The sequence below is a fragment of the Saimiri boliviensis genome, chromosome 1 (genome assembly GCF_048565385.1).
Source record: "Saimiri boliviensis isolate mSaiBol1 chromosome 1, mSaiBol1.pri, whole genome shotgun sequence".
Taxonomy (NCBI): domain Eukaryota; kingdom Metazoa; phylum Chordata; class Mammalia; order Primates; family Cebidae; genus Saimiri; species Saimiri boliviensis.
In genome coordinates, this window is record NC_133449.1 from 152,869,129 (window position 1) to 152,883,462 (window position 14,334).

Here is a 14,334-nt window from a genome sequence, read left to right on the forward strand (position 1 = left end):
TTCACTCTTGTTACCCAGGCTAGAGTGCAATGGTGCGATCTCCCGGCTCACCGTGACCTCTGCCTCCTGGGTTCAAGCAATTCTCCAGCCTCAGCCTCCCAAGTAGCTGGGATTATAGGCACCTGCCGTCACACCTGGCTAATTTTTGTATTTTTAGTAGAGATGGGGTTTTGCCATGTTGGTCAGGCTGGTCTCGAACTCTTGACCTCAGGTAATCCACCCACCTCAGCCTCTATAAGTGCTGGGATTACAGGCATGAACCCATTTGCCCGGCCTCAGTTTCAATTTAAATTCCCTTTACTGCATCCATGTCCCAAGGCCATCTACCCCATTCCCTGCAATGGTAGGAGACAACTACCTAGTTCTAAAGCCAACCAGCCCGCTTCTTTTAGTTCAGGTTGAGTTTTTTTTTTTTTTTTTTTTTTGAGACGGAGTTTTCGCTCTTGTTACCCAGGCTGGAGTGCAATGGCGTGATCTCGGCTCACCGCAACCTCCGCCTCCTGGGTTCAGGCAATTCTCCTGCCTCAGCCTCCTGAGTAGCTGGGATTACAGGCACGTGCCACCATGCCCAGCTAATTTTTTGTATTTTTAGTAGAGACGGGGTTTCACCATGTTGACCAGGATGGTCTCGATCTCTCGACCTCGTGATCCACCCGCCTCGGCCTCCCAAAGTGCTGGGATTACAAGCTTGAGCCACCGCGCCCGGCCTCAGGTTGAGTTTTAAGCAAGGACTTTATCTGATTCAGAATCCATCCCTCTTACTTAGGCTACCGTCTATTAAGCCTAGTTCTCCTTCATTGGATGCTTGTACACAGGCTTTCCTGAGTCTGAGTTAATTAACTGAGCCAATCCAGAGCACCTGTCTGAACAGTGCCCAGCACATGGTAAGTGACTTTTATTATTGTAAGTGACTTTTATTATTGCAATCAAGCCCTTTACAGCAGTAAACTGTGAGAGAGGCACTATTCTCATTTTGCAGATTGGAAAACAGTTTCAGAAATGTTGAGTGACATCTAAGGTCACATCCCATAGCATATAAAGGACTCAATCTCAGGAATCCATGCTCACAAATATTTCTGGAATGAAAGAGAAATGTGTAAAGTATTAAAAAACCACACTAACAAATTATGGGAACTTCCTCATGACTTTATCTTTTTGGCGGTTACATCACGCTGAGTCATTTGAGCTCACTGACACTTAAACTAAGTGTCTTCACACATGTATGACTGACCTGTTTAGGCACCATAAAGGAGTTTTGTTTCTCACAGTTCTTTAAATGTGTGGACATGTTTTTCATCTGCAGCTGAATGAAGACAAGTTCCATATTCTGGGGGCAGGCTTTGGTAACAAATAGTTACTATATACAAATATCTTACATAAAAATATCTAGTTATATCAAAATGCTACACGAGTTAAAATTAAGTCCACTTTCTTCCCTCACTTGTATTTCCACTCTTTCTACTGATTTCTTTTTTTGAAACAGAGTCTCACTCTGGCCTAGGCTGGAGTGTAGTGTGATCTCAGCTCACTGCAACCTCCACCTCCTAGGTTCAATGGAGTAGCCAGGATTATACGCACAAGCCACCACACCTGGCTAACTAAAAAAAAAAAAAAAAAATGTAGAAACGGGGCCTCACTATGTTGCTCATGCTGGTCTCAAACTCCTGGCCTCAAGTGATCCTCCTGCCATGGCCTCCCAAAGGGCTGGGATTAGAGGCATGAGCCACTGCATCCAGCACAGGAAGACCTTTAACACCATGATCCAGCGTACTGTTGGGAAACAGTACTATTTAAGTACATTCGATGCTTTTCTATTCTGTGTTTATCTTGAATATAGGATGTAGATCGATAAGTAGATTTAACAACCCTCTTGAAAGGGTCACAAGCCGCAGTTGGAAAAACACGAATCATCCAGTTCTTAGCCACATTTGAAAACGTGCCTCTAGATTTAGCAACTTAGTTTGACGTCAGAGCTCTGTATTTTCAGATTTTCCGTTTTTGTATTCTATTATGTGAGTCTCTGAGAGACCAGTCTGAGTTTTTGAATACTTCTTAGATTGTCTATCTACATGCTTATTAAACAGACTTTTCTTCAACTTAATTAATACTGAAAGCCATATGTTTCACAACTCTGGAATGCACTATTCACTTTGTACTTTGTCTGAACGTGGTTCCTGGAGTCTCAAGTACCTGATATTGCTTGATCATAAACACGAGTGCTGCTCATATGTGAGAAGTTTTCTGCTTTTTTCCTTACTCGTGTTATTCTTCAACAGCTCTTTCTGTAGTATTTCATTTAGCAGCCTTCAAATTAAAGCTTTGCAAAATGCAGCTAAAAAGGAAGTCCAAGCAGAAGACAATATCTACATTGAGAATAATCTTTATGGCACGAACTAAGACCCAGTGGTGCTCTTCAAGAGTTTTCATCCATGACAGCAGAAGACAACAGATATCAGCATATCAGACGTCTTTTAGACTCCAGGATGGTAACAGCATATCAGACGTCTTTTAGACTCCAAGACAATATTTCTGTATCAATTTTATCTGGCATTCCAACATGTCAGGACTGGGTAGAATAACTTTCTAGCTCCAAACTGTGTATAGCGACCTCATCATTAACATCGTCCTAATTTTTATGCTAAAACTGGCTCAATCCTTCTGATCATTGCGGAGTTCTCTCTCAAACATGAACACTTTAGAATTGTATGTTCTCCTTAGACCCCATAAATCCTGTATCCATCAAAGAGAATAGTTACTGGAAACAAAGCAAATGAACCTCTATCTTGGCCATCAAAGCTGTCCAGAAGAGGGAAATCTGTCTTACAAATCAGCAAATTCAATGTGAGACTTCATTTGGAAGCATTGCAGATTGTCTCTTGTTTCTATATTACAGTTCCCAAAATTGCATTGCTGATGTTTTCCAAAGGTTTCAAATGATGGGGTACATGGGGTTTTATTTCCTCCATGGGGAAATAAAGTGACTTTAATTCACTATAACAGGTATAGCTGTTTTCTCACGACTCTGGAAATGTCCTGCATTAAGTACTGGATCTCTGAATTGGGTATCTGTTTTACCAGTTAAAAGAGGCTATAATAGTATGGAACATGTAGACCAGGCGTCCCCAAACTTTTTACACAGGGGACCAGCTCACTGTCCCTCAGACCATTGGAGGGCCGCCACATACTGTGCTCCTCTCACTGACCACCAATGAAAGAGGTGCCCCTTCCTGAAGTGCGGCGGGGGGCCGGATAAATGGGCCTCAGGGGGCCGCATGTGGCCCGCGGGCTGTGGTTTGGGGACTCCTGATGTAGACCCTAGGGAAGAAAATAATTTGCCAAATGATTCAACACATTTAGACTTTTTAAAATTTATTTTATTTTATTTTATTTTATTTTAAGACGGAGTTTCGCTCTTGTTGCCCAGGCTGGAGTGCAATGGCGCCATCCCAGCTCATGCAACTTCCACCTCCCGGGTTTCAAGCAATTCTTCTGCCTCAGCCTCACAGTACCTGGGATTACAGGCACCCACTACCACACCTGGCTAATTTTTTGTATTTTTTTTTTTTTTTTTAGTTGAGATGGGGTTTCACCATGTTAGCCAAGCTGATCTTGAACTCCTGACCTCAGGTGATTCACTGGTCTTGGCCTCCCAAAATGCTGGGATTACAGGCGTGAGCCACCATGCCCTGCCCATTTATGCAATTTTTCACTACATCTGTGTTATGGTGCTAAGCGTTTAAACAACTATCAGGCTTTCTGAACAAATTTTTTAGAACCAAAGTCAACAATAAAAGCAAAAAAAGGTGGGAGTAGGGAAAAGGGTGACTTTTCTGCCTTAGAAGTTATATTACAGATATAATAACGTTTGAAACTCATTAGTTTTGACCCAAATTCTAAATGGTCTCCAAGCCACTTTTACATTTAAAATGGTTCTGGAGGCTAGCACCATGGTTCATGCCTGCAATCCCAGCACTTTGGGAAGCCAGGGTGGGCAGATAGCTTGAGCACAAGCTATCTGGCAAGAGCCCATCTGTGTTAAGAAAAAAAAAATTAGAAATAAAATAAAAGATAAAATTGTTTTGGAAAGACAAAGCATTTTCTCCTGTATAATAAATTCCTGCACTTTTAAAATAATTCAGTTAGGCTTATTGTAAGGCTATCTTTAGTCACCAGTATAATTGTTTAGAAGTATAGATTTGCCAGGGTTAGAGTTATCAGAAAAGAAACATTTCGACATGAACAGTTAGGGCTGGGTATTAATTTCAATTTCAGTTTGAGTGAACTCTGAAATAATTCATGCTTGGGGTTCAGAGCTACTCATACCATAGTAGTCTAGGACAACAGGATGCTTGCTTTCAAAGGAAACACTTTTTAATTTTTATTTTATTTTATTTTATTTTTTTGAGACAGAGGTTTTCTCTTGTCACCCAGGCTGGAGTGCAATGGTACAATCTTGGCTTACTGCAACCTCCACCTCCCGGGTTCAAGTAATTCTCCTGCCTGAGCCTCCTGAGTAGCTGGGATTACAGGCGCCTGCCACCGTGTCCCAGCTAATTTTTATGTTTTTAGTAGAGACAGGGCTTCATCATATTGGCCAGGCTGGTCTTGAACTCCTGACTTCAGGTGAGCCACCTGCCTCGGCCTCCCAAAAGTACTGGAATTACAGGCGTGAGCCACTGTGCTTGGCCAGGGGCAACATTTTTAACACTTTTCAGAGTTCTAGGAAATTTATAGGTCCTTTGAAGGAAAATTCTGTGGGCAAATAAGATTGTGAAACATGGTATTTCAGTTTCCCCAAATGTGGCTAGCCTAATCTGGTCAAAAAAAATTTTTTTTTAAACTATAGTGTCTTTTTTTCTTAAATTTGAGGCAACATGCACAAAACTGGAGATTTGAAATTAAAGCCAAGATTTGTAGCTTCTCTGGAAAGACCTGGCAAGAATGGACTGCGTTGCTATTTGACCAGAACGCCACTAGATGGGGCTGCATCCTCTAATTCCCAAGTCCTTAGTTGCCTTCATGCTCACTTTTGTCACCTTCCTGGCACCTGTGGGGCTTTTAAGTTTATCGTACCTGCTCTATTCTCTGGGTCCTCCCTGGGCATGTATGATGCATGATGAAGACTCTGGGAATCTGATTAGCTTTGCTTAACACAACATTTCCAAAACTTGTTTGAATGTATGAGTGCAGTGACTGGTAGCATTCTGTGAAGTACAATGGTTTAGGGTAATATCCAGAATTAGGCACAGGACTTGAGCCTAATCCTAACTCTTAGCAGTTACACTGGATGACATGAGAGCAAATGGTTCTTTACTACATCTACATTTTCTTCATCTGTTAGAGGTAATCATTTCCAAATCAGCTATGGTGTACAGTGGTAATTCCAATGAAATGTTCCATGTGAGAAGTCTTTGAAGTGTAAAAAACACTACAGATACTGAAGCAGTTTGGAGAGTTAAAAAACACTACACAAACGTAGCTTAGCAAATACATATTTTTTCTTTTGAGACAGAGTCTAGTTCTGTCGTCCAGGCTGGAGTGTAGTGTCACAATCTTGGCTCACTGCAACCTCCGCCTCCTCGCTCAAGCGATTCTCCTGCCTCAGCCTCTAAAGTAGCGGGGATAGCTACCACCGCCACTTAATTTTGGCATTTTTAGTAGAGACAGGGTTCCAGCATATTGGCCAGGATGGTGTCGAATTCCTGACCTCAAGTGATCTGCCTGCCTTGGCCTCCTAAAGTATTGGAATTACAGGTGTGAGCCACCGTGCCTGGCCAGGACTTAGTGAGTATTTTCTTTCTTTTCTTTTCTTTCCTTTTTTTTTTTTTCCAGACAGAGTCTTGCTCTATTGCCTGGGCTGGAGTTCAGTGGCGAAATCTAGGCTCACTGCAACCTCTGCCTCCCGGGTTTCAAGCGATTCTCCTGCCTCAGCCTCACAAGTAGCTGGAATTATAGACATGCGCCACCACACCCATATAATTTTTTTGTAGTTTTAGTAGAGACAGGGTTTCACCATGTTGGTCAGGCTGGTTTCAAACTCCTGACCTCGTGATCCACCCACCTCGACCTCCCAAAGTGCTGGGATTACAGGCATGAGCCACCGTGCCCAGTCAATGGTGCTACATTTATAAGTCTCTTGCAGTATGGTATCTTTTACAGTAAAATTTCTTTTTTGAAACAGTTGATACTGGGTAATTTGGCTCTCATCATATACTGCAGAAAAAAATTGGCAGCTGAGAGGGAGAATAGGTTAGAAGGAACAAAGGGGAAGAATTTAGTGAGTATGAATTATTTTCCTTTAAGTATATTAATCTTGTAGATCATACTGAGTTTTGTTTTTTTTTTTCTTTAAGATAGTGTTGAGATTCCATTACATACAATCAGTCTTGGGATGCTGGAACACAGGTATAATTAAGACTATATGTTTAAATTGAGAAATTTTGCACATCTTTAACAAGTAGCAGAGCTAATCATTCACTGATGGCTTTAAAGATGAAATAATTCTGTGAATACATGAAACTGTGAGGGACTCTTGGTGGTCATCTAGGTTTATTTGTGTGCATATTCATTAATACGAGTTTCATTTGTTTCTTGAAAACAAAACAACTATGGAATAAATTTGAAAACCGACTCAGTATTTTACCTAGCTCATCATTTAGTTTGGGTCAGGCATCTTCAACTTGCCGGGCGCTCCAGTCAAAGTGGGTCAAATTTGTGGCAAAGTCACGTAAATGTCAGGTGCTCTTCAGGAAACAACTCTGAGTTTCAGGTTCTAAGGAGCTTAGCAGGGAAGAAATACAAAACCCATCACTTCTGGTACTGATTATTATTACTAAGAGAAAGAATCTTGTGATACAGACCGGCTTCTCAACTGTGGCATTTGGGGACAGAGATCTCTGTTGTAAGGGGCTGTCCTGTGCATTGGAAGGTATTTAGCGTCATCCCTGGCCTCCACCCACCAGATGCCTGTCACATCCTCCAGCGGTGATGACTGACAATGTCCCCTTTGTAGTATCACCCCTGGTTGAGAACCACTGTGGTAGAGCATGCTTGGGGGTTGGGTAGGAAGCGGTGTAGCTTTAGCTGGTTGGTCAGTGGCTGTTTCTAGGAAAGAGGTGACATTTAAGTTGAAACCAAGGGAAGTGTGTAGGTAGCAGCCACATGAAGATCTGGTGGCAGGAAACCGAATGCAAAGGCTGTAGGGCGGCAGGAAGCTTGTGTATTAAAAGAGAGGAAGTCGTGTTCCAAGGATTGAAACACTAGTGAATGAGGAGGGATGAAGAGAAGCAAGGCCGAAGGCTTGGGCAAGGTGTCTGGCCAGCTGCTGGATGAAAAGGAATCTATGGGCCAGGCATAGTGGCTCACACCTGTAATCCCAGTACTTTAGGAGGAAGGCCGGGGGATCGCTTAAGCCCAGGATTTCGAGGCTAGCCTGGGCAACAAAGTGAGTCTCCATCTCTATTAAGAATTTAAAAAAGGAAAAAAAAGGGGGTCTATGAACATGTCTGTTTGAAAAAGAGTCCCAGTCTTAGAAAACCATTTTTGCATATCAAAAGCTAAACCTGCTACCCATCACCAAATCATATGTTAACGTTCATTAACACGTTTCAGTGACACTATGCTAAATCAGGTATAGCTCGAAAGTCAGCTTTGTAGGGATGATAGAAGGATATAGACGGAGGAAGCAGGTGGGAGAAGGGAACGTCTCGGCAGCAAGGGGCTTTCCACATGGCTGTGAGACACCCCCAGGCCTAGCGAGAGGGGTTGGGGCAAAAGAGGGAAAGGGCACCAACGTTTGGCTCTAATTGATTTGGGTCCAAACTTGCTGCTTTGGGAGGCAGTAGTGGGGTGGTACAGGAGCTGACTATTCAGTCCGCAAATGAATTTTTAAAATAGTATTTTAATGTGTATTTTAAAAAATGTATCAAACTTGTGATTTAATGAGTATTTATTAGGATGAGTAAAATGTTAAAGTTAATTAATATAAATAATTTGAGTGAATAATAGCAAAAAAGCAATGTGAATATGGCAAAGGTTATATAGATGCCTGAAGTCGGAGAGTCAATAGATGAAATCAGTTGGGAGCTTGTTAAAATACACACTTCTGGGCCCTATTTCTAGACATTTGGGTTTAGCAAGTCAGATGGGATCTGAGGACTTTTGTTTAAATGGCAGAAGACAACTATTATAAAATATTTTACATTTCAATAAAAGCATTCAGACTTCAAGAAAGAACATGTGGAAATAAGAGCATACCGTCCTTCCCTTTTACTTCTTTGAGATGTAAATCTCAGGAAATGAACGCAAAATCTTTCTTGCAGGAAACTTTGGGTATTGCATTGCCACTTTTATTTATTTATTTATTTTTTGAGACGGAGTTTTGCTTTTGTTGCCCAGGCTGGAGTGCAGTGGCGCCATGTTGACTCACCACAGCCTCCATCTCCTGGGTTCAAACCATTCTCCTGCCTCAGCCTCCCAAGTAGCTGGGATTATAGGCACCCACCACCATGCTTGGCTAATTTTTGTATTTTTAATAGAGATGGGATTTCACCATCTTGGCCAGGCTGGTCTTGAACTCCTGACTCAGGTGACCCACCTGCCTTGCCCTCCCCAAGTGTTGGTTACAGGCGAGTGCCTCTGTACCTGGCCTTGAACTGCCACTTCTGAGGCTAAATAAAACTACCTAGAGTCTGGCCAGGTGCGGTGGCTCATGCCTGTAGTCCCAGCACTTTGGGAGGCCAAGAGGGGTGGATCAACCGAGGTAGGGAGTTCGAGACCAGTCTGACCAACATGGAGAAATCCCATCTCTACAAAAATCACAAAAATTAGCCAGGCAAGATGGTGCATTCCTGTAATCCCAGCTACTCAAGAGGCTGAGGCAGGAAAATTACTTGAACCCGGGGGCGGAGTTTGCAGTGAGCTGAGATCACATCATTGCACTCCAGCCTAGGCAACAAGAGTGAAAGTCCATCTCAAAAAAAAAATTTACTTGGAGACTCCACAATATAGAAAGACTCAAAAAATGTAGGGTAAGCTTATTTACACTTTGGTTTTCATGGTCTAGTTTGTAGAGAAATGTTTCTTACAGGTTCGTAGTGCTGTCTAGAAGGAAAGGAATGACAATTAGTCATTTGATCTCCCTCTGATTAAGGTTTTCCTTTGTCATTGATTTCCTTTTTTTCTTTTTCTTTGAGACAGGGTCTTGCTCTGTCACCCAGGCTGGAGTGCAGTGGTGCGATCACGGCTCACTGCAGCCTTGAACTCCTGGGCTCAAGCGATCTTCCCGCCTCAGCCTCCTGAGTAGCTAGGACCACAGGTCTGCACCACCTTGCCCAGCTAATTTTTGTGATTTTTGTAGAGACATGATTCCACCATGTTTCCCAGGCTGGTCTCAAACTCCTGGGCTCAAGCAATCTGCCAACCTCAGCCTTCCAAAGTGCTGCACCTGGCCCTTTTCCTTTATTGTAAACAGTTTTGGAGGATCTCAGGAGTCATATCCTCTTAAAGCCACCATGCCTGACTAATTATTTTATTTTATTTTATTTTATTTAATTAGAGATGAAGTCGCACCATGTTGTCAGGCTGGAGTGCAGTGGTGTGATCGTGGCTAACCCGAATCTCAGCCTCAAACTTTTGAGCTCAAGTGATCCTCCTACCTCAGCCTCCTGGGTAGCTGGGACTATGGGCATGTGCCACCATGTGTGCCTATTTATACTCTATCAAAACTTCATTTCTTCTTTGACTGTTGATCACATTAGATTTTCTGAGGATATATACATAAAGGCTATTGCTCTATCCACTGCAAAAGTAATGATAGCCAACCAGATGACAAGAGGGTACCCTTGGTAGCCTCGATGCAGAATGTGAGCACATGGGCTGAGGGAGAAACAGTCTGTAACTCAGAACTCCTGGGACTCTACTTGTAATGTTCCCTTGGAGATTCTCTTGGACACTAAGGACCTTTCCAACTCTTACTTGGAGCTTCAGGTGGCTACTTGTCCCTTACCCCAGTCACTCCTGAGTCCTTCCTCTGTAGGGCCACCAGCATAAGCTCAGAACCAAGATCTTAGCTTTCCACGAAGATGGAAATCCTGCAACTACTCCCATTTGGTAAAATTCTCAACTCCAGCCAGCTCCGCTGCCTGTCCCTAACTCACTTGGCCTGCTTCATGGAGTCTCTTTCTTCTGTGCCCCAAGGGCTATAAATGCCTCGGATACCCACTGTCTACTCCATGGGTCATCCCGCCTGCCAGGAATGCTTGTCCCCTGTTTCTCCACCAGGCATGTCATTCCTCAAAGTTCTAGCCTCACTGCTTCAGCCCTCCTGGTCCTAATCCTCCTGGACAGAATTAATCCCCTCTTCTGAATGCTTCTGGGCAGCCCTTTTTAGTCACTCGATAAACATGGGAAAATAGAGTACCTCCCACATTCTAGGCACGGTGCTAGTACCTACCTGAGATTGTCCTACGTGAGGCCAGGGTTCCTCGTAGCCTGTGGGGCACCTTAGGATGAATTACAAAGAGGCCTCTCTCTTCTTTCTGGCTGACACAGCCCTGAGTCAGGACAGAGCTTATCAAAAGGAGTGTGACCTAGGATTTTTGTGCTGTGCAAACTAAAACCATGAATGGTGATTCTATAACTTTGTCCCTTTTATTAGAGATATTTAGGTTGATGGTGTATTTTTTTTACTCAACTCTTTGAGGGAAGTGTCTGTACTTTCTCAGCGCCTAGCTTATACTTAGTAGGTGCTCATATCTATCTATTAAAATTAGTGAATAAATTCATAGGGCCAGGCATGGTGGCTCACTCCTATAATCCCAGCACTTTGGGAGGCTGAGGTGGGCAGATCACCTGAAGTCAGGAGTTCAAGACCAGCATGACCAACATAGTGAAATACCATCTCTACTAAAAATACAAAAATTAGCCAGGTGTGGTGGTGCACACCTATAATCCCAGCTAGTCTTGGAAGGCTGAGGCAGAAGAATCGCTTGAACCCAGCAGGCTGAGGTTGCAGTGAGCTGAGATTGTGCCAGTACGCTATAGCTTGGCCAACAGAGTGAGACTCTGTCTTGAAAAATAAATAAATAAATAAATAAAACTGATAGAGGAATGTTTCTTAGAACCTTCCTATGTACTCCAGGGATGGGATAGAGCAGGAAAGAGTGCCTTTAAAACTCTTTTCAAGTCTATTTATATTACTGGCTAGAGTCGGTGGGAATCTCAATCACTCTGAGATCAGTAATTTGCAACATTAGCTGCATATTAGAATCATCTAGGAAGGTTGGGAAACTACCCATGCCTAGATCAATTAAATCAGAATTTCAGGAGGTGGGTCACAGGTATTATAATTTTTTCAGTCTCCCAAGATTTTTTTTTTTTTTTTTTTCAGGCAGTTTCTCACTGTGTTCTCCAGGCTGGAGGGCAGTGGTGTGATCAAGGCTCACTATAGCCTCAAATTCCTGGGATCAAGTGATCCTCCTATCTCTGCCTCTGAGTAGCTAGGACTACAGGCATACCACCATGCCTGAGTAATTTTTTTGTTTTTTTATTTGTAGAGACTGGTCTCCCATTGCTCTGGCTGTTCTTGAACTCCTGGGCTCAAGAAATTCTGCCATCTCAACCTCCCGAAGTGTTGGGATACCAGGCGTGACCCTGCATCCAGCCTTCCTCAGGTTGCAGAGTGCAGCTGAGATTGAGAACCACTGATCTTGAGAGACTTGGGAAGGGTAGATGACAACATGTTTTTATGTTGTATGTGTCAAGTGCTCTGGAAGGACTAAAAGACACAAAATTAAGCAGGAAAATGTTCACAATAGGCTAGAGCAGGTGAAAAACCAAGTAGAAAAAATAGCAAGAGGCTGGTGACCACAGGTGTGTCTTATGTCTAGCACCCATGACAATAGCATGATATTGGTGGCATTCCTGGGAACAAGAAGGCTGAATGCTGCCATGATTTTGGAAAGCTTCCTAGGAAGCTGGCTGACCGCTATTCAGCTGACTGTGTCCCTCAGCCTCCTAGGAACTAAATGTTTCCCCTACAAACTGGTAAAAATAAACAAAGAAGAAAGTCCCCTTTGGTCTGTGAGGACATGCTCTAGGGTAACCTCTATTTTGTGCTGTGGACAGCTGAGATGGGGCTTGCTCTGCCTGTAAGTCTCTGCACCTGCTTGAGTCTAAAAATATTTTTTTAAAAAAATGAGGGACGAGGTCTTGCAATATTGCCTGGGCTGGAATGCAGCGGCTATTCACAGGCAGGATCTTAGTGCACTGCAGCCTCCTGGCCTCAAGCAATCCTCTTGCCTCAGCTACCGGAGTAGCTGGGACTAGAGGTGAGCATCACCATGGCCAGTTCTAAAAAATACTTTGATGATGACTTATGCACACATTACTTAATAGACTTTAATTGTTAGAAAAGTTTTAGACTAACAGCAAAGTTGAACAAAAAGTAGAGTTCCCACATAGTCACCTTCCTCACACAATACACACACATGATGTTGCCCCATTGTCAATATTCCCCCCCAGTGTGGCACATTTTTCACAAATGATGAATCAACATTGACACATTATCAATTGAAGTTCATAGTTTACATTAGGGTTCATGCTTTGTATTATGCATTTTGTGGGTTTTGATAAATGTATAATGTTTAGTATCATACAAAATGGTTTTGCTGCCCTAAAAATCCTGTAGGTCCAGATAGTCATCCCTCCCTCTCCCCAAATCTCTGGAAGTTACTGGTCTGACCTTTTCACTGTCTCCGTAGTTCTATATTTTTCAGAATGTCATATAGTTGGGATCGTAAGTATGCAACCTATTCAGATTGATTTCTTTCTATTAACAACACGCATTTAAGGTTCCTCCATTTCTTTTTGTAGCTACACAGCTCATTTCTTCTTGTTGCTAAATAATATTCCATTGTTTGGATGTATCACAACTTGTTTTTGTTTATTCATTTGCTTTAGTTGCTTCCCAGTTTTGGAAATTATGAATAAAACTGCCATAAACATTCGTGTGCACACAGGTTTTTGTATAGACAAAAGTTTTCAATTGATTTAGATAAATATTAAGGAACACAATTATTGCATTGTCAGATGAGAGAATGTTTAGTTTTGTAAGAAACTGCCAAACTGTTTTTCTTTCTTTTTTTTTGAATGGAGTCTTGCTCTGTTGCCCAAGCTGGAGTGCAGTGGCATGATCTCGGCTCAATACAAGCTCTGCTTCCCAGGTCCAAGCAATTCTCCTCCATCAGTCTACTGAGTAGCAGGGATTACAGGTGTGTGCCACCACACCTGGCCAATTTTTGCATTTTTAGTAGAGATGGGTTTCACCATATTGGCCAGGCTGGTTTCGAACTTCTGACCTTGTGATCTGCCTGCCTTGGCCTCCCAAAGTGCTGGGATTACAGGTGTGAGCCACTGTGCCCAGCCAGCCAAACTGTTTTTCAAAGTGACTGAGCCATTTTGCATTCCCACCAGCAGTGATTGAGAATTCCTATTGCCCCACATCCTTGCCTGCATTTAGTGCTGGATGTTAGCCATTCTAACTGAAATGTAGTGGTATGTCATTGTTGTTTTAATTTGCGTTCCTTAATAACATAAGATGTTAGACATATTTCCTATGCTTATTTGCCAGCTGTATATCTTGAAAAAATGTTTATTAAGATTTTTGGCCAGCTTTTAATCAGTTCATTCATTACCTTACTATCATTATCTTGAGTTTGAAGAGTTCTTTGAATGTTTTATCAAATATATCCTTTGCAAATACTTTCTCCCCATCCATAACTTGTCTTTTTACTGATGGTGCCTTTGTAAAGCAGAAGTTTTTAATTTTAGTAAATTCCAACTTGTCACTTTTTTCTTTCATGTCTTTAGTGTTGTATCTAAAATGTCATTGCCAAAACTTATCTAGATATTCTTCTGTTATCTTGTATGAATTTTGTAGTTTGGCATTTTACATTTAAGGCTATGATCTATTTTAACTTAAATTTGTGAAGGGAACAAAGCTTGTGTCTAGGTATACTTTTTAAATGTGTGGACATCCAATTGTTTCAGAACCATCTGATAAGACATCCAATTGTTTCAGCACCATCTGATAAGACTCCATTTGCTCTGTTGTGTTACTTTTACTTCTTTGTCAAAGATGAGATGACTATATATGTATAAGTCTGTTTCTGGGTCCTCTATTCTGTTGCACTTATCTGTTTGTCTATTATTTCACCAGTAACACACTGATTCCTGTAGCTCAAAGTTATTGTAGCTCAATTATGGGAAGACTTAAAGTCGGGTAGTGTCAGTCCTCTGACTTTGTTCTAATCTTCCAATATTGTATTGGCTTCT

The 14,334-nt window shown here is 42.2% G+C and overlaps 1 protein-coding gene across 1 annotated transcript in view; it reads left to right on the plus strand.

Moving 5' to 3' along the window:
- The first annotated feature begins 630 nt into the window (after window positions 1–630).
- Window positions 631–14,334, plus strand: part of TIMD4 (T cell immunoglobulin and mucin domain containing 4) — a 94,846-nt gene continuing 81,142 nt past the window's right edge. The window contains exon 1 of the mRNA XM_074378807.1: window positions 631–884. The gene's annotated coding sequence lies outside the window, so the exon portion shown is untranslated. The remainder of the gene's footprint in view (window positions 885–14,334) is intronic.